The 17,749-nt window shown below is 45.8% G+C and overlaps 1 protein-coding gene and 1 non-coding gene across 4 annotated transcripts in view; both read right to left on the minus strand.

Annotated features, from left to right (window-relative positions):
* LARGE1 (LARGE xylosyl- and glucuronyltransferase 1) overlaps window positions 1-17,749 on the minus strand; it is a 598,897-nt gene that overhangs the window by 376,266 nt on the left and 204,882 nt on the right. The window lies entirely within an intron of this gene.
* On the minus strand, window positions 10,787-10,924 carry LOC118902935. Its single transcript, XR_005021646.1, has one exon. It is a non-coding gene; the product is annotated as a small nucleolar RNA SNORA76 (small nucleolar RNA).

A 17,749-nucleotide genomic window follows, 5' to 3' on the forward strand; every position in this document is an offset into this window, starting at 1 on the left:
CCACTATGTGCATGAACCTTACTGATATTTTGCCAAGTAAAGTAAGCCAGACCCGAAAGGACAAATAATGCACTATTCCACATATGTGAGGTAATTACAATAGGCAAATTTATGGAAATAAAGTAGAACTGAGGTTATCAGGGGCTGGTGGAGGGGAAATGAGAAGTTGCAGTGATGAACCAGTTTTGGGAATGAATCGTGGTGATGGTTACACAACATTGTGAATGTACTTAATGCCATGGAAGTGTACACTTAAAAATGGGTGAAGTGGTAAATTTTGTCATGTATGTATATATATATATGTTTTGTGGGGTTTTTTTTGGGTTTGTTTTTGGGTTTTTCTTTTAGGCCGTGCCACGCAGCATGCAGGATCTTAGTTCTCCAACCACGGATCAAACCTGGGCCCCCTGCAATGAAAGCACGGAGTCCTAACTACTGGACCACCAGGGAATTCCCTATGTTATATATACTTTATGACAATTAAAACAAGAGGCACTCTACTTGGAAAACCTCAACCCAGAAGTAGGCTGTAGGTAGTAGGTTATCAATATCTGGATGTAGTGAATTTTGGAATGAGTTTTTTTTGGTGACATAGCAGCTTGTTAAATGGCATATGGAATGATAGAAAAGAGGGCTCATTGGTGAGAGAAGGTTTTCAAGAAATGTGGGCTGGCTAAAATATTTCAGAGGTTCTCTCCTCCTTTTCATAAACATACTGAAAACCTAGAGAGATTGGAATCACCATCCTTAGTGATGCCATCCCAGGGGTGATCCCTAAGCAGTCTTGTTTCTAGCCTCTGTTTGGAAAGACCGCTCTCTGTTTGCCTGATACCAGCTACGAAGGTGAGAGCAATGGTCCCTATAACATCGCCATGCCTGCCTCTCATGAGCCTGTCTGCAAGGCGCTGGCCAGAGCATCTGAAATGACAGAAGGCAGAGATATTGATATTTTTCAGGTTGCTTGAATCATCTGATTTCTCCTGACTAATGAATATAGTGAGGATGTAGTGGGAAGTTAACCCTTTTTCACCTCAAACTTTTTGGCCACTACTGTTACCTAACAAAATCATCTAAGATTTTTGCATGACCCAATTGATTTAGGTAAATTAGCACAAAAAGAGAAATAGGATTAGGTAGTCCCACACCTTGGTCCCTTCCAACTATAAAAGTTGACACTTAACCTTATCTCTGAAATGGCTAGTTGTAGTCTTTGCATGGCTGGCACTGACTCTGGGGTGGAGAGGCCAGGATGGGGAATCAAAGAAATCAGAGTTTGGGACTATCATTTGAGACTAAGAGAAGTAGTTAAGTCCTTATTGGGCATCTTCTGTGAATGGTGCTGAGTCCTTTCTGCTCTATATTCAGTTCAGCAAAAATCACCATGTCCCATAACATAGTGCCAGACAGCTGGACTAACTTTCTTAACAACCAACCACCACCTGAGGCAGGAGAGGAGGGGACCACACATTCTATGATTTTTTTTTTTTTTACGATTTTTCCCTAACATTTTCTTGTGAGAGTTTTCAAACATACAGTAAAGGTAAAAGAATCTTACAGTGAACATGTATATCCCTACACCTACATTCTACCATTATTAACATCTTACCATACTTGCTATATCATATCCTATCCTTCTAGTCATCCATCAACCCATTTTTTAAATGCATTTCAAAACAGTAAGTTAGTCGTCAGCCCATTATTCTCTAGCCACTTTGGTATGTACTGCAATAACTTGGGTTTAATAAAGTTACATACGACGAAATGCACAGACCAACCATTGGTGAGTTTTGACAAATATCTATACCTATGTAACCCAAACCACTTTTAAGATACAGACCATATTGGGCTAATGATGTAATTCACTCAACCAACTTCCCACTCAATCTCTGCCCACACTCCCTATATGTAAGCACTTTTAAAATTTATTTCCATTATAAATTGGTTCTTCCCATCCCAGAACTTCGTCCATTAGGAATCAAAGTATATAATCTTTTGGGTATGCTTTCTTTCACAGTGTAACATTTGTGCGATTCACCCATGTTGTTGCATGTATCAGCTGTCTGGTTTTTTGTACTGCTCAATATGAGCTATGTCGTCATATTAATATATCACATTTATCCATTCTCTTATTGATGAGCACCTAGGTTGTTTACAGTTTTGGCAGCAACTACAACTGGAACGGAAGAGTCAGAGGACAGGTGTCTATTCAGTTTTATAAGAAGCTGCCAGACTTCTTTTCAAAGCAGATGAACCCTTTTATATTCCCACCAATAAAGTATGAGAGTTACAGTTGTACCACACCCTTGCCAACATTTGATGTTGTCAGTCTTTTTAATTTTAGCCATTTTCTGGTGGATTTGTGGTGGCATCTCATGGTAGTTTTTCCTGGCTTTCTGTGGGATCCTCAAGCTTTTTCTTTAGAATTCCATTTATTTGCTGATGGTGTTTTTCAACGTATCTCTTTGTATGGCTTTTGGAGTGGTTGCTCTGAATATTGCATTATATCTACATAACTTAGCAACGCCTACTAGGGCTGACAGACAGCTTACTAGTTTTAGTGAAGTGCAGAAACCTTACCTCCCTCTGTTTCCCTTTATCCTCTCCCATTTACAATAGGATTGTTTTAACATTTCCCCTACATACACTGAGAGACAAATCAGACATTCTCCAAATGCCTTTACATCTTGGACACCTACTGTGAAACTTAGTTTTCACTAAGCAGATACACCTGTGTGAGATTAGATGCAAAAATGAACATCAGGGGGTAGGGCAGCTCTTCTGTTGCCTTGACTCTTTTCTGGCAAGTATAAGTAAGAGATATTTGGTATTTTCCAGAGGCATCTGTAATCAGATCTTTGAGTTCAGTCCTGAACTTCATGAGTACCAAAAAACATGGTGCCCCTGCTGCCCTCACAGGTCCCAGCAGACAAGGTGGTCCTTATGGGGAGAGTTGTTCCAGTGGCTTCTTAACCACAGTTTCCCTGGCGATCTGGTTCTGGGAGGTTCCAAGAACTGCCCCTCAGCTCACAGTCTGTGCCTCTAGCTTCTCCTGGAATTCTGCAAGGCACCTAATAATGGCAACAAATCCTTTTCTGCTTAAACTCATGCATTCTCTAGTCTGTAACTGAACTCTAATAGATGGGAGTCCCATGACTAATTACTGGCAGAGCGGGGATCAGAACGCTGATCTCTGCTCTTTCTTCTACAGTGCGCTGCTAGAGTCTCTCCCTTGGCAACGTTCTTCAAAGAAGAAAGAGTTGAAAGTCCCATGTTCTATTTTGAGAACATGCACTGGGAATGAAGTGTTTGTATTTCTATGTCATTTCCTTTGTCCACTTTCCCACACCTGCTGCCATCATTACCTGGGTTGGTTTAACCACTACTCAGGAGCCACATACTGTGGGTACTTCCCAGGCAGCACAGTGGTGACAGCAGTGAGAACGTTTTTCTGCTCTGCCTTGTGACTGCAGTTGAATTAATCAAGACATTTGTTTCTTAAAAGATTGAACTCGCTCTAGGAAACAGAGAAGGATGTAATCTAAAAGTGGCTTCCCAGACTTGCCTGCATGTGGACAAACCCTGAACTTAGAACCCAAAGATCTGGAAATCACAGCCCAGCTACACCCCAGCTTGGGCTACTGATCAAGCATTTTTTGAGCTTCCACTGCTCTAGCTCCATTGGCTTCCTTGCTGTGACAAACATATTTGGTCTTTGTGCCCAGTTCCTGGCACACAGCTCCTAAAACCCTTGGAATTCTGGAATGATGAGTGTCTTGTGTATGCTAATGAGATGACTGGTGACTGGGGACCCCTAGAGAGCGTTAGGATGGGGTCTGGTCACCAGAAAGACCAAGGCATGATTAGAGGGTTGCAACTTTCAGCCCCACCCCATGCCCAGGGAGGGGAGAGGGGCTGGAGACTGAGTTAAGCACCAATGGCCAGTGACTCAATCAATTATGCCTGCACAATGAAACCTCCATAAACCCCCTAAGTGACAGGGTCCAGACAGCTTCCAGGTTGATGAACACATCACGGTCCTGGGAGAAGCATGCCTAGAGAGGGTGCATATGTGACCCCTGCCTTGTTCCCGACTTGTATCCTTTAATAATAAACCAGGGATAGTACGTGAAGCACTTCCTTAGTTCCAAAGATGGGGGGGGGGGTTGTGGAAACCCCCTGAATTTATACCCAGTTGAGCAGAAGTACAGGTGCCAACCTGAGACATGTGACTGGAATCTGAAGTGGGGACAGTCTTGTGGAACTGAGCCCTTAAGCCATGGGGTCTGAACTAACTTTGGGTAGTTAGTGCAAGCATTACATCGTAGGACAACCAGTTGGAGTCCTGAGAGTCAGAAAACTGGTGTGGGAAGAAACTCCCAAGCCTTTGCTCTCATAGCGCTGTAGGTAAAAATTGTGTAGACTTGTTCCTCCAATAAGACAAGCACAGTCCTGCCACAGGACCTTTGCATCTGCAATTTCCTCTGGCTGGAACCTGCATCCTTTTGTTACCTGTATGGCGAGCACCCTCACTTCACTCTAGTGTTTACTCAAAAAGCCTTCCGTAATACCTGGCATAGCTTGAGTTTTCTTCTTAGAGCACAGATATGATTCCATCTTATAACCAGCCATCCCTTTATATCCATGGAGGATTGGTTCCAGGACCTGCCCGTGAATACCAAAATGTCAAGTCCCTTATATAAAATGGCATAGTATTTAACCTATACACGTCCTCCTGTGTATTTTACATCACTTCTAGATTACTTATTATGCCTAATACAATGTAAATGCTGTGTAAACAGTTGTTGGCGTGTGGCAAATTCAAGTGTGGCTTTTTGAAATTTTCTGCAATTTTTTTCCCAGAGTATTTTTGATCTATGGTTGGTTGAATCCATGGATATGAAACCTGCAGATACGGATGGCCGACTGTACCTGTTTTCCACTTCAGTATTCCCAGTATCTGGAATGGTGACTGGCACATAGTAGGAGCTCAGTAAATCTGAAGAGTGAATGCATGCCTCCTGTCTGCATGTTTAATAGGGATCCAAGACCCTCATCTCTAAACCTGAGGTCACAACGCTGACCTTTGACAACCGTCGTAAATATTAACTGATATGGATTATATGAAAAGCCATGACAGTGAAACATGTGCCCAGCACGTGGTGGATATTTTTTAAAATTTACTAATTCTAGGACAAACTGTTTTCCACATTCTAACATCTCTGAAATCAAGTAGCCTCCAGCAATAACTAGAGAGCATACAGCAGTGGTAACACAGCTGCACCGCTAGCACATTCACAACAGGTGCACAATAGGTGTCAGTGGCTTCCATGAAAATCCTGGAGACAATGGTGGGGGTGGGGGTGGGGGTCACTCTTTTAACCCTTATGCCTCAAATGGTTGTGGGAAGGGGCAGGTGGAGGGTCCAATGTGTCCACAACATTCCCAAAAGAGGAGCCAGGAGTAGGCTAGCTCCACAGAGCTGCAAAGTGGGCACAAATGCTTTCTCAGGATTCTTACAAGAAATCTGATGCTCACGATGTGGAGGACAGTACGATGGAGAAAACACAGATGGCCATGACACTGTAGAGAAGGGATTCCAAAGAGTGAGGCTCAGTGCGAAGAAGCTTTAAGAATACCTGAACCGGGACTTCCCTGGTGGTGCAGTGGTTAAGAATCCACCTGCCAACGCAGGGGACACGGGTTCGATCTCTGGTATGGGAAGATCCCACATGCCGCGGAGCAACTAAGCTCATGTGCCACGACTACTGAGCCTGCGCTCTAGAGCCCGCGAGCCACAACTACTGAGCCCACGAGCCACAACTACTGAAGCCCGTGCACCTAGAGCCCGTGCTCCGCAACAAGAGAAGCCACCACAATGAGAAGCCTGCGCACCGCAACGAAGAGTAGCCCCTGCTCGCCGCAACTAGAGAAAGCCTGTTGACGGCAACGCAACCAAAAATAAATTAATTAAAAAAAAATACCTGAACCATCATGTTTGCCCATATTTTCCTTTATATGTAGGCATAGCAGTAAAATATGATAAAACCCACCTAACTTGGTCTAAAAGGGCTCTTTCAATAAGTATGGGGATATATGTATAGCTGATTCACTTTGTTATAAAGCAGCAACTGACACTCCATTGTAAAGCAATTATACCCCAATAAAGATGTTAAAAAAATAAAAAACAGTAAGTATAAAAGATTCAAAGGGATGAGAATTGTGTCGCAGCTTAATTAAAAGCCTTTTTAAATTTCTTGGCTTTATATAAAATAATGGTGTGTGTTACAACTGGCAGCATCTAAGATTAGGTGATATAGGAGATTTGTTTGAGAAAAAAATTGAAACAAAACTCTAATGCACTCTTGACCTCAGATATTTCTCTACTAGTTCATCCATTGACTTAATATTCCTGTATTGAATTCCCATGTCTATTTTCAGGCCTAATTTACATCGCACATTTCCCCAGGGGAAAGAAACAAATCTGGGTGTTTCTCAAGGACAATGATCTCTTGAAGGGTTGTCCTGGGGCCAGCAGTATCAGTATCATCTGGAAACTTCTTAGAAATGCACATCCTTAGGCCCCCCAAGTCTCCTAAATCAGAAATTGGGGGAAGGGAGAGTTGTTAGAACCAGCCCTCCAGCTGATTCTGATGGAGTCTAGAGTTTGAGAAGCCCTATTTCAGGAAAATCACCCAGCACCATATGCCAGCAGCTTGATCACTCAAGTTTAACTACTCACTGAAGTTTAACTAAAATGTCCTGGGAATTCATCCTGTACCAGGCACCGTGTTGGGGGACAGATGCTGCCTCGAAATCTGAAGAGGTACGTGTGCAAATGACTAAATAAAATATAAAATGGAATGAAATGAAGGCTGATGGAGGTGCCAAGACCACACTCCATTCAGGGGATGGAGGACAGATTTTGATTCAAGAGTCCTGGTGGACTTCTCAGAGGAGGTGGCAATGTAGGGTAAGAAGGTTTTGGATAGGTTTTCTATGGTAGAGGAGAGAGATGCACTAAGGAACTAGGACAAGGAGAGGGCGAGAGAACATTCAGAGCCCCATGAGCATAGGGGGCCGTCACTCAGGTGTGCTCTGAAATCTGATTAATTCGACATCCACTTCCCCCACCCCACCTTTACATGCTCACCATGGATTCCACTTGCGGCAAGGCCTGCCAAGTTGCCACCCCAGAGCCATTCTCCCTTGTCTGCTTAGGAAGAGAACCCGGCTTCCATTCAGGGGAGTAAAGCGGCCAGAGAAAAGACTGTATACCCGACAGCCTCTAGGGCAGCTAAGCATGGCTGTGGGACTTCAGGAAGGCCACCCAGAGGCAGTTTGCCCTCTGAGACGTGTGCCCGTCCTGGCCTTCTCCCTGCTTCTTCTTGGCTGCTGGCCTACAAGGATGTTGACACCCAAGAGCCACGCTGGACACTGAGGTGCTTTGGCGCACAGCTGAGGATGGCAGAATTGCAAGACAGTATTCTGGGATCTAACGACACCGTTAAAGTACCGCACCACGCTACACTGCCAACACCCTGACTTCTTGGATGTGAGAGAGAAATAAGCTTCCCTCTGGTGAAACCACTGTTACAGGGGACCTGCTGTCACGCCATCAAGCCTGTTACTGACGCACCACTCCCTTTCCAACGGCCTCCTCTGAATCTGCAAAACTCCAGGTTCTTCCTCCTCTTGCGGAATACCTCTGCCCCCACTCCCCATCTTCCTCTCCACCTACTGCCATTCTTCTTGAGAACATTATCACAGACCCGCCCAACCCTCTAGCCTGACAGCAAAATAAGGGCATCATTTCCAAGCACCTTCACCCACACTCCCTGTAGCACCTTCATCCCCCCTACACCTCACTGCGCAAAGTATGACCCAGGTACCGACTACGTCAGCATCACTTGGGAGCTCGTCAGAAAGGCAGACTCCCCAGCTCACCCCAGGCTTAGGAATCAGAGTCTGCATTTTAACAAAATCCCAGGAAATGTGTGTGTCCATCACAGTTTGAGAGACATTACTGTCACCATCACCTTCACCTACAGCTGCTCACCTCCAGGCCACAGATTGGGAGACGCATTCTCTGGCTACGCCCTCCCGTCCCTCCAGGTCTCTCGTTCTTTGTCAATCTTTCCTACAACTCTAAAAGCCACCTATACCATCCTGAATTGCTACTCACTCTTCCCTGGACAAAATAATTACCTTCACACTTCCCTGCTTTTCTTTTATTTAACTGCTTCTGCCTGGGATGCCCTCTGAAGCCTCTGACCACCCGTGGATCCACTCGCCCTTCGGTGTGCTATCAGTTCAGATGCCACCTCCAGACCATGAGTATTTTGGGGAGAGGGACTGAGTCTTCCCCATCAGCAAGGTGGTACAGCAGTGGGCTCTGGAGCCCATGCCACTTACTGGAGTGGGACTGAAAACATTTAAGGCAACTTGTTTCTACCTCAGTTTCTTCATCTGTACAACTCAGATAATCATGGGACCTATATTTCACAGGGCAGGTCTATCAAGTCAAGGATGTGATAGAATTAAAGAACTAGGAACAATGTCTGGCACAGAATAACTACTTAATAAATGCTAGACATTAATCCTGGACGCCAAGCCCTAGCATGGGAACAGACACACGGTGTGTTCTCAATAAATGTTGACTGAATCGAACTTGCAGTTTCTGCATTGACCTCTGTGCCTTCATTGTTCCTGGGCTCATGAGTCTACCACACCCACTCTTCTCCACAGCCCAGCAAAAAGCCCAAGTCCAGCCCCCCACAGGGACATCATTTAGATGAAAGAACATTTTCTGCAGCCATCCCTGTCCTCAGAGCCTCGCCAAGAAACAGAAAAGCAAAGCAATATACGTGTTAATTGGAAATTGTCTCTTAGCTCTCACTTCGTTAGGCTGATCTCCTGCAGTCCAACAAAGGGAATTAGACAGAAGAAGGGACCGGAAAACATGGGACCTGGACATGCTGAAGCCCAAAGGGCTCAGGTCCCAGGAGGAAATGCAATTCCAGGCCCACAAGGCTGCATGGAAATCAGGACAAAGGGCTTCTCCTTGGGAATGTCTTCAAGGCAGGAGGTGTGCTCCTGCCCTGGTCCCCTGAACACCCATCAACCAGTGCCTACGAAGTGCAGCCATGGGTCTATGTGGTAGGAATAAGGAGGTGGTTACAATGCAGTCCCTGTCTGCAAGGACGACTGGGACAGACAGACAAACTGACAACTATATGGTGTGTGATAATGCTACTAAGGGTACAGGTGCAAGATGTTAGGTAAGCAAGGAGGAGAGGCACATTACCAGATCAATGGGACTGGAGAGGAAGGAGGTCCAAGGAAGTCTTCTTACAGAGAAGACCCTGAGGCTGGGTTCTGAATAGGAGTTAGCCTGGCAAAGAAGGCAGGAAAAGGCATCGGAGGCAGGAAGAACACAAGATACAAAGACACATTAGGGTAGGTTGAATAATAGTTCCCAAAGATGCCCAAGTGCTCATTCTTGGAATTTGCGAATGTTACATTATAAGGCAAAAGAGACTTTGTAGGTACGATTAAAGATCGTGACATGGAGAGATCATCCGGGATTATCTGGCTGGACCTGACACAATCACAAAATCCTTACAAGAGAGATGCAGGAAGAGCTGGCATCGGAGAAAAAGTCACTGTGAAAACAGAAGCAGAGATTGGAGACATGCACTTCATAGATGGAGGAAGGGGCCACAAGCCGAGGAATGCAGTCCTGCCACCACCTTGACATTAGCCCAGAGAGACTGATGCTGGACTTCTAACCTCTAGAAGTATACAAGAATAAATTTAAGGGGCTAAGTTTGTGGTAATTTGTTATAGCAGCCACAGGAAATTTATACACATACACTGTTTGAGGTACACCTTCAGGAATGTTAAAGAAAAATGTCAGAAAGATGAAACCAGCTGAGGAGGCAAGCCACAGGCCAAATCACAAAAGGATTTGTGTACCAGGCTGAATTATCCTCAATGTGGAGCTGCTGGCTAAAGGATATATTAAGCGGAGGGATGATAGAATAAGATCGCTAAAGCACTGAATCGTCAAACTTTAAGGTCTTAAATCTTAGGAATTACCACATGCCTAATTCCCCATTTTATTGACTCTCATTTCTTTTATCATAGGCTGTAATGACTTTATGAAAAGAAGGAATAACCGGCTGGTAGACGTTAACGATTTCCGGCCCCCCGCCCCCAATTCCATTCAAACGTCTCCGAAGACGCGTACCTATATTTGTAGAGCTGCAATCAGGGATGCGTACGCATCAGTGGACAGCCGGACGGCACCGGAATTTGGGAGCTTTCCCTGAAATTCTGACCAGATGATTACTGTAGTATGTCTAAAAAGGCCACGTGCTGAAATAACCCCCCCCCCCCGACCCCCACCTCTAGGAAGGGGGAAGGCAACTGACACGCTGATGCTCACTCGGGGCCAAAAGCTTTGTGAACACGGCCTCGCTGGATTCTCTGAGGATGTACGATCGTCACCCTTCTGGGCACACTCTCGGTGCCATTGGGGGATCCCCGAGTCTCGTGCGACCAAGCTCCATTCCCCAAGCACAAGGCCCATCAGAGAACCCAGGCAGAGGAGACCATCCCTCCGTCCTGCACCCACAAGCCTCTGCCCAGGGTCTGCACACAGAACGGCCTTTACACGTACAATTGCAGCCACTTCCGGGCTCCGTGCCCTCCTGCCCTCTCTGTGCATCACATTCTCCCTGTAACACCCGCCTCTTCAAGGCCTCTGTCAGCCGTGCCCTTTACCGAATGTCACTTGCTGCCAAAGGAATCACCTAGGTGGCATCTAAGCAGCCCCGGGTCTGAACAAGCTGGATTTGCTCTGGCACTGCCTCCTGACCCCTGAGGCCACGGGACAGGCCCTGCAGAGGTTCCAAGGCAGTGCCTTGGCTGTGACCAAAGCAGGGGACCCACAGGGAACGGTGCTCAATGGAATGATTTCAAAAATCGCTAGCCCTCCCTGGACCTCAGTTAAAATAGCGGGTCACTGCCTTCACACCACCGCTCAACTCCCTCCCCAATGGGACACCCCACAAATTGAAAGCCACGTACGCTTCCCAGGCATCTGACATTCCCCACAGCCCCAGAGGGCTCTACGGTATTAAAACACCCAAGATGCCTGACGACGCTGGGTACGTGCGGAGTCTTCAACCTGAGCTGCTGTAAACAGCGCTGCTATGAAGCCCTCTGACAGGCTCCACTCCACCCAGCTCCACCTTTTCTTTTAGAATCTGTATGTGAGAACAGTACCTTCCTAAGAATAGAATCACTGAGTTAAAGGGTAAGCACAATTTATAGTTCTTGGGATGAACCAACAGTTTACTCTCCAGAAAGAGCGATGCTGATGGGACCAGCAATTCAGATTCGACGGCCGTTGATGGAGCCCTGGCTTTATTCCAGCACCGAGCTAGGCACCTCGCTTCTGTCCTGTCTTTTCAGTATCCCACAAAGCTCAGTCACCCCCATGCAACTGATGCAGAATGTGAGGTCATAAAACAAAACAACTGGCCCAGGGCAATACAGTTCTTTGGAGACAGGGCTGGGAGAAGAATCTAAGTCCCAGATTCCTCCAGTTCTGTGGTATCTGCTGAATTACTCAGATCTTGGAGCTTTCCCACACGACTACAACAGCTTTCATTTATTAACGATAACCACAGGCCAGGTTCTAGACTGGGTACTTTATTACGTACACTCCCACATCCATCCAAGTCAATGAGGCAGTCAAAACGATCACGCTGCCGCTGATGAGAATAGCACCGACCCGCTCCTGAATGCTAATATGTTCCAGGCATTGTGCAAAGAAAGCACTTTATGTTCATCTATTATTTTAACTCTCCTAAAATCTATAAGCGAGACATTAATAGGCCCAGTTTATAGATGAAAGGATTGAAGCTCAGAAAAGTGACTTCCCTTAAGGGTCCCACAGACCATAAATGGGAAATACATCCATCAATAAATGGATCTGAGAACAGGGCTGTCTCCCAAACCTAAGCGTTTCATCTCAATGCTAGACTGCCCCAACAGCCAGCATCATCTGGTGGGTGGCGAGGAAGAAGGTTTCTAAAGAAGATGGTGAGAAAAATCGGCATTCCATTTTGGTTCCTCGTCCCCGCGATGTGCTGGCTGTGTGTGGTTTGATCTGTGCTGCGTTTATTTCAACGCCATCCGACTGGCTGCCTACAAATGCAAGTCTTTCTCTTCTGAGGGCTGCTTCCCATTATAGCAAAGGAGAGTCACAAGGATTGGCCCACATCCCGACACAGGCCTCCGGTGGCTGAGACGGACCCTCTCATCAGAGCCCAGGAGAGCCCAGGAAGGCCCCCTCTCGGGGCACCCTCTGCAGGGCAGGGGCAGGAGTAGAAAGATGAGGACTCCTAGAAAGTGGCAGAAGTCGCTCTGTATAAGGGGGACAGCACCAGGCTGGGAAAGAAGTCACAGGTTCAAGTCCCAGCTCTGCCAGCAACCCACTGTGTGACCTGGAGCAAGTAAGTCTTGGCCTCATGAACACTAATAAAATTATTAAACCACGTGATGTAATTTTGGACTCCCCTGTGGAGGGAGTGGGGGAGAGTCTTAGCAAAGAATGACTGAATAGCTCTAAAGAAAGGATTCAGCAAATCAACACAAGATACCTGGGTCCTAGATCATTGGCACAACTAACCTACCATTCGAAGTTCTTGTCCTCAGAATGCACAGGTATAAACCCATGCATTGGCCTTTGTCTGCCCTAAGGCAGCTCCCATCACAGAGTCTTCATGATCCTACAGCAGTTCACATCCTGGTAACACTGCAGGTTGAAAGCAGACTGAAAAAGAAATCATTACCTCCATCATCAAGTAAGAATTCAATCATCTCCAGGAGATCCAGAGTTGGCACACAGAGACCAATTCCAGCTGAATCATGTTATGACTAATAAAGAAATGGGAAGAAGGGGAAAAGCCACTCCCCTTCCTTACTACCCTGATATGAGCGGGATGTCGTCCTCCTGCCAATTGCTAAAGGGACACCTCACCTCCCATGCCCTCTGGCACCAGCAGCCTGATGGTTTTACTGCGAGTCCATCAGTAAAACACACGGAATGCCCAGATGACTAGGAACAGCATTTGACCTAAAATAACAAAATTCATAAAGTCAAGTTTGGCTTGCCAGAGATGCTCTTTTCCTCGTAACTTTGGAAGACTCCAGGTGTTAACAGCTGGAAATGGTTATCAGGTTCCTCTTGCTGGGGTTTACAGCTACATTTGCAGTGTACAACCGAGATTTTCCAAGCACACAGGACTCCAGGCACATATGCACCAGCAACCCTCCACCACCACCTCTTTCCAACTGCTCTGGCTTCCCGGCCAAACTTACTCCCTGCTCCCAGTTCTTTGGAATCAAAGGAACTTTTTTTAAAACATCAAGCTGCTTGGGGAAAAAAAGGTGTCAATTTGTAAATTCCCTACTTGGCCCTGTCTACCTGCAAAGATACAGAAAAGTCCGGGGGAAGGAAAAGAAGAGGATTGCGTTTCTCTTTTTAGTTTCCAGATGGAGCTGACTCCCACTGGCTACCCACACACCCAAGTGGCTGGTGTCACTGTTGTGATTTTAGTAGTACTGTGCAGGCCTTGGGCAAGTACCCCCATGAAAATCAACAGCGAGCACATCTGAGAAAGCCAGAGATAAAAACGAGAGAACCAACGTGTCCTTGGCTCTGAAAATGTCTGCAGAATCTCCAAGCAGAGACCCATCAAATGGACATTTGTGCACATGTGCCAGCTGGACCAAGCCAAGGTTTTTCAGAGGTAGAGACACTCGAGCAGGCTGACGAAGTCTGAAGGGCTGAGAACGATGCGGCCCCAAATATCACCTTGTAGGACCCTTAGGAAAAAGGTCTTTGACCATTTCCCAGGATGGATAGCTCAGGACTCAACCGCCACATGCCCTGGAGGAGAAAAAGTGCTTTCAATGGAGCCTGGCACTGCCATGGGACCAGCCTCCACAGACTGAAGAGAAGCTGCTGACACTCAGAGGAGCTGGCATTTATAAAGGAATCTAGTTAACATGACGGGACACCAGACCCTGAGTCTATCCACCAGAAAGGGTGCCATAGAAGGTAGCAGTGGTAGTGAATGTGTCCACAGAGACCTGGATGGAGATGCCAGCCTGAACCTGTTTCACTTGGCTTTGCCAGGATGCCTGCCCTGTGCCACACACCTTAACCTAGACATCCTATGACAACATGTCTCTGAGTCACCGTACCTCTTCAGGTGACTGTCATTGTAGTAGGTTTCTAGGGCTGCCATAACCAAGGACCACAGAGTGTCTTAAGCGAGGGAAATTTACTTTCTCAGAGTTCTGGAGGCTGGAAGTCCCAGAACAAGGTGTTGGCAGGGTTGGTGTCTCCTGAGGCCTCTCTCCTTGGCTTGCAGACAGCCATCTTCTCCCTGTATCTTCACATATTCCTTTCTTCCTCTGTCTGTGTCCCAATCTCCTCTTCTTATAAAGACAACGGTCATACTGGATTAGGACAGTCATACTGTCCATACTGGACAGCAGTCATAGTGGACGTGACCTTATTTTACCTTAATTACCTCTTTCGAGGTCCCATCTCCAAACATAGTCACATTCTGAGATATTGAGGGTTAGGATTTCAACATAAGAATGTTGAGGGTGGACAAGTCAACCCATCAAAATCATGACCATCTTTATACCATGGAGGGACACGAGACACAGGAAGTAAATGACTTCTCAAAAGCCATACCACTCATTTGTGGCAGACCTAGGATTCAAACCCTTATTTCCTAGACCCGAAAAACATGATCCTTTTGCTCTGAAAGAGCTGCCTCTGACCAGGGCTCAGGTTGGTGAAATAGCTTACCAGAGAGTCACAGATCTAAAAAGCATGACACTGGGACCTGCACCCAGGGTCTAGATAATTTTACCCCCAGTAGTTAATTGCATTGAACATGCCAAGACTACTCAGATTAAAACTGCTCTTTGTTGAGCCAGTAACTGTCTATCATCATAACTCATTCTCCTCTATTCAGGGTTGTCCAGACACCATGATTGGGTAGCTCTACACATTCTCCATTGCAATGCACCAATTTTAAAAAACCATCATTGCAGGCCATTCAATGGTAGAGTCAGGACAACCCTCAGAGACTCCCCATTTGATTGATGCCTGTTCTCCAAATTGGATTTCACACTTCCTAACAGCCTCTTAATGGTGCCTAGTGGAAAACTTTGCATGGAGAAGTCATCTGATAAATATTTGTTGGATACATGAATGTATGTATGAATGGATGGAGTAGTCAAGGCAACCTCAAAAGACCCCTCCCAGTTTTAAATTCCATGATTCTGCTGCAGGAGGTGACCCTGGGATTGCTGCTTGATGGCTGAGGATTGTATCAGACCCAAATCAGTACCTTTCCTTCATACAGTGTATCTTTCTCGACCTAGCCAGCAGGTCAGGGCAGTATCACCAACGGAAACGGAAATGCCCTTGAGGATAATGTCCCTTGCCCAGGTACAGCATGATAGAGAGCCCTGGGACCAATTAAACTTTCCCCTTAGAATTAATCACAACACTAACTTGATGTTCTTTCTTCTCTTGCCAGACTCTTACTAGGTGGAAAAGAGAAGGAAAATTTCACAGTCATTATCTAACTCCACTGTCCCTGGGGTCTGTGCTCCTATCTGGAAAATGCAATCGTCGTTCAACAAATGTCTGTCTGAGTAACTCTATAAGCAAATAGTTACCATGGGCAGTTTCCAAAGAAGCGGAAGACGATAGCTCATGAAAGCAAGGCATTTACAAGTAATTCAAGGAGGTAAAAAATATTCGAGAATGCAGAATAATATAATGCAAATTATATTAAAACGCATTTAGTTTTTAAGGAGTCAGTGAATCAAAGAATTACATGGGAAACCAAAACTGGAAATCCTGGCCTTGACCCTAGGAAATAGATAGATCTGGGTCTAACGGATGACCATGGTCATGGTTTGACCAGGGTACTGAGCAAGTTAGGAAGAACAATGGTTTAAATTAAAGGCGCAGAAACCATACTACGTGTCATGGGAAAAGGGACAAAAAGGAGGTGGGGCTGTCTGGAGAAGGAAGATGGAGCTGACAACTGCAGGGTGCAGGGGGTTCCTGGGGGACCATGAATGGTCCTTTCAACTGAGGCGTTTAGACCAGACACAACGGGCACCAGAAACCCATTCAATTATCCTGAGCAGAGGAACAGAACGATGCAAGTGGTTTCTGAGGAATTAATAGCATTCCAACTGCACTGCTTTGATTGGAGTAGAATGAATCAAGGAAGGTGGCCCCAACGGCGGGCATGATGATTCAAGGGCACTGAGGAGGTCTCATACACTACAGAAAGAGAGAGCAACGTTCTTTTTTTTTTTTTGGAATTGGGAGGGGACATTTATTTATCTATTGAGTGTCTGTTATGTGTGAGGCATTGCTGTTGTTTGGTGGAAAAGACAGGCTTAGGCATAGGCCGCAGAAAAGGGAGACCAGGATCCAAACACCAAATAAAAACATACACAGTAAATTACAATGAAAAAGGAAGGGTGGTATGGGGGTGAAAACTAACCTAGTATAGAGGTTCAGGGAAGAGAGCAAAGTTCTTGAAAACCAGGGACACACTTCAACAGGTCATTGCCCCAACAGTGGGGTACTAGAGTGGAATATAAATATTGTGTGATTTTTTTTTCTCAAAAGACCAGTTATAGTTTTTAGACATTTCCAAAGCAACAAATCACAGAACTGGAAAAGAGCGCTGATAACAAACTGTTCCAAACCCTTGTTTTAGGACGTCATTCATTCATCATTGATTAAGCCCGTACTGTGTATGAGGCACCCTGCTAGGCACAGAGAAGGCATGAGCGTGCCAGGTATTGTACGAGAGGTAACAGGATGAGAAACACCTGACTCCAACTTAATTCCTCAGAGGGGTGGCAGTTTTGCAAGGTGAACAAGTGGAAACAAGACAGAAGAGAGAAATGAGTCTGTGCTAAGGTGCAAGGGCAAAGTGTGGCCTTGGGGCTACCAAGTTTGTCAACTGCCGGAGCTGAGGGACGGAGGGATGGAAGGACAGAAGGATGGAAGGACAGACAAATTGTAGCTGCAGCAAGAGAGGAAGAAACAGAGACTCCAAGAGCAGACTGGATTGATCTCTTTCAAGGGTTCTAACCTCTGTATTACAATACTCTGCTACTACCAGCCTCAATCCAAATTCTTCATACTTGCATTTAAATGTGTCCTAAAACACCAAATGGAATAAAAGTCTGAAGAATGCTCTGGAAACCAGGAATGGCGTTGATCATCTTACTGTAGAGAAGGGAGGTAAGCTGCCCACAGTAGACTAATTCATATGGTGCTGTTCAGAAAGAAATACGTGCCACCATCAGCCAAATGATATGAGCAGAAACACTCCTGAGAGCAGACAGTGAGAAAAGAGCACAGACTAGGGGAAAGCGAGCAGAAATGTGGGGTTTAAATAAAAGTTGCTTCTTCCAGATTTCACAAAATAAAGATAAGAGCTCATGCTTGCTGCATATTTAGTGGTGTGCCATTTTATAGACGAGGAAACTGAGGTCCAGGGTAGTAGAGTAACTTGTCCCAATCATCCAACCAGTAGAAGCTAATGCCAAGATTCAACCCCAGGCAGTTCGCCTCTAGAGAGCCTTAATCACTCCTGTACCCCATTCAACAGCT

The sequence above is a fragment of the Balaenoptera musculus genome, chromosome 10 (genome assembly GCF_009873245.2).
Source record: "Balaenoptera musculus isolate JJ_BM4_2016_0621 chromosome 10, mBalMus1.pri.v3, whole genome shotgun sequence".
Classification (NCBI taxonomy): domain Eukaryota; kingdom Metazoa; phylum Chordata; class Mammalia; order Artiodactyla; family Balaenopteridae; genus Balaenoptera; species Balaenoptera musculus.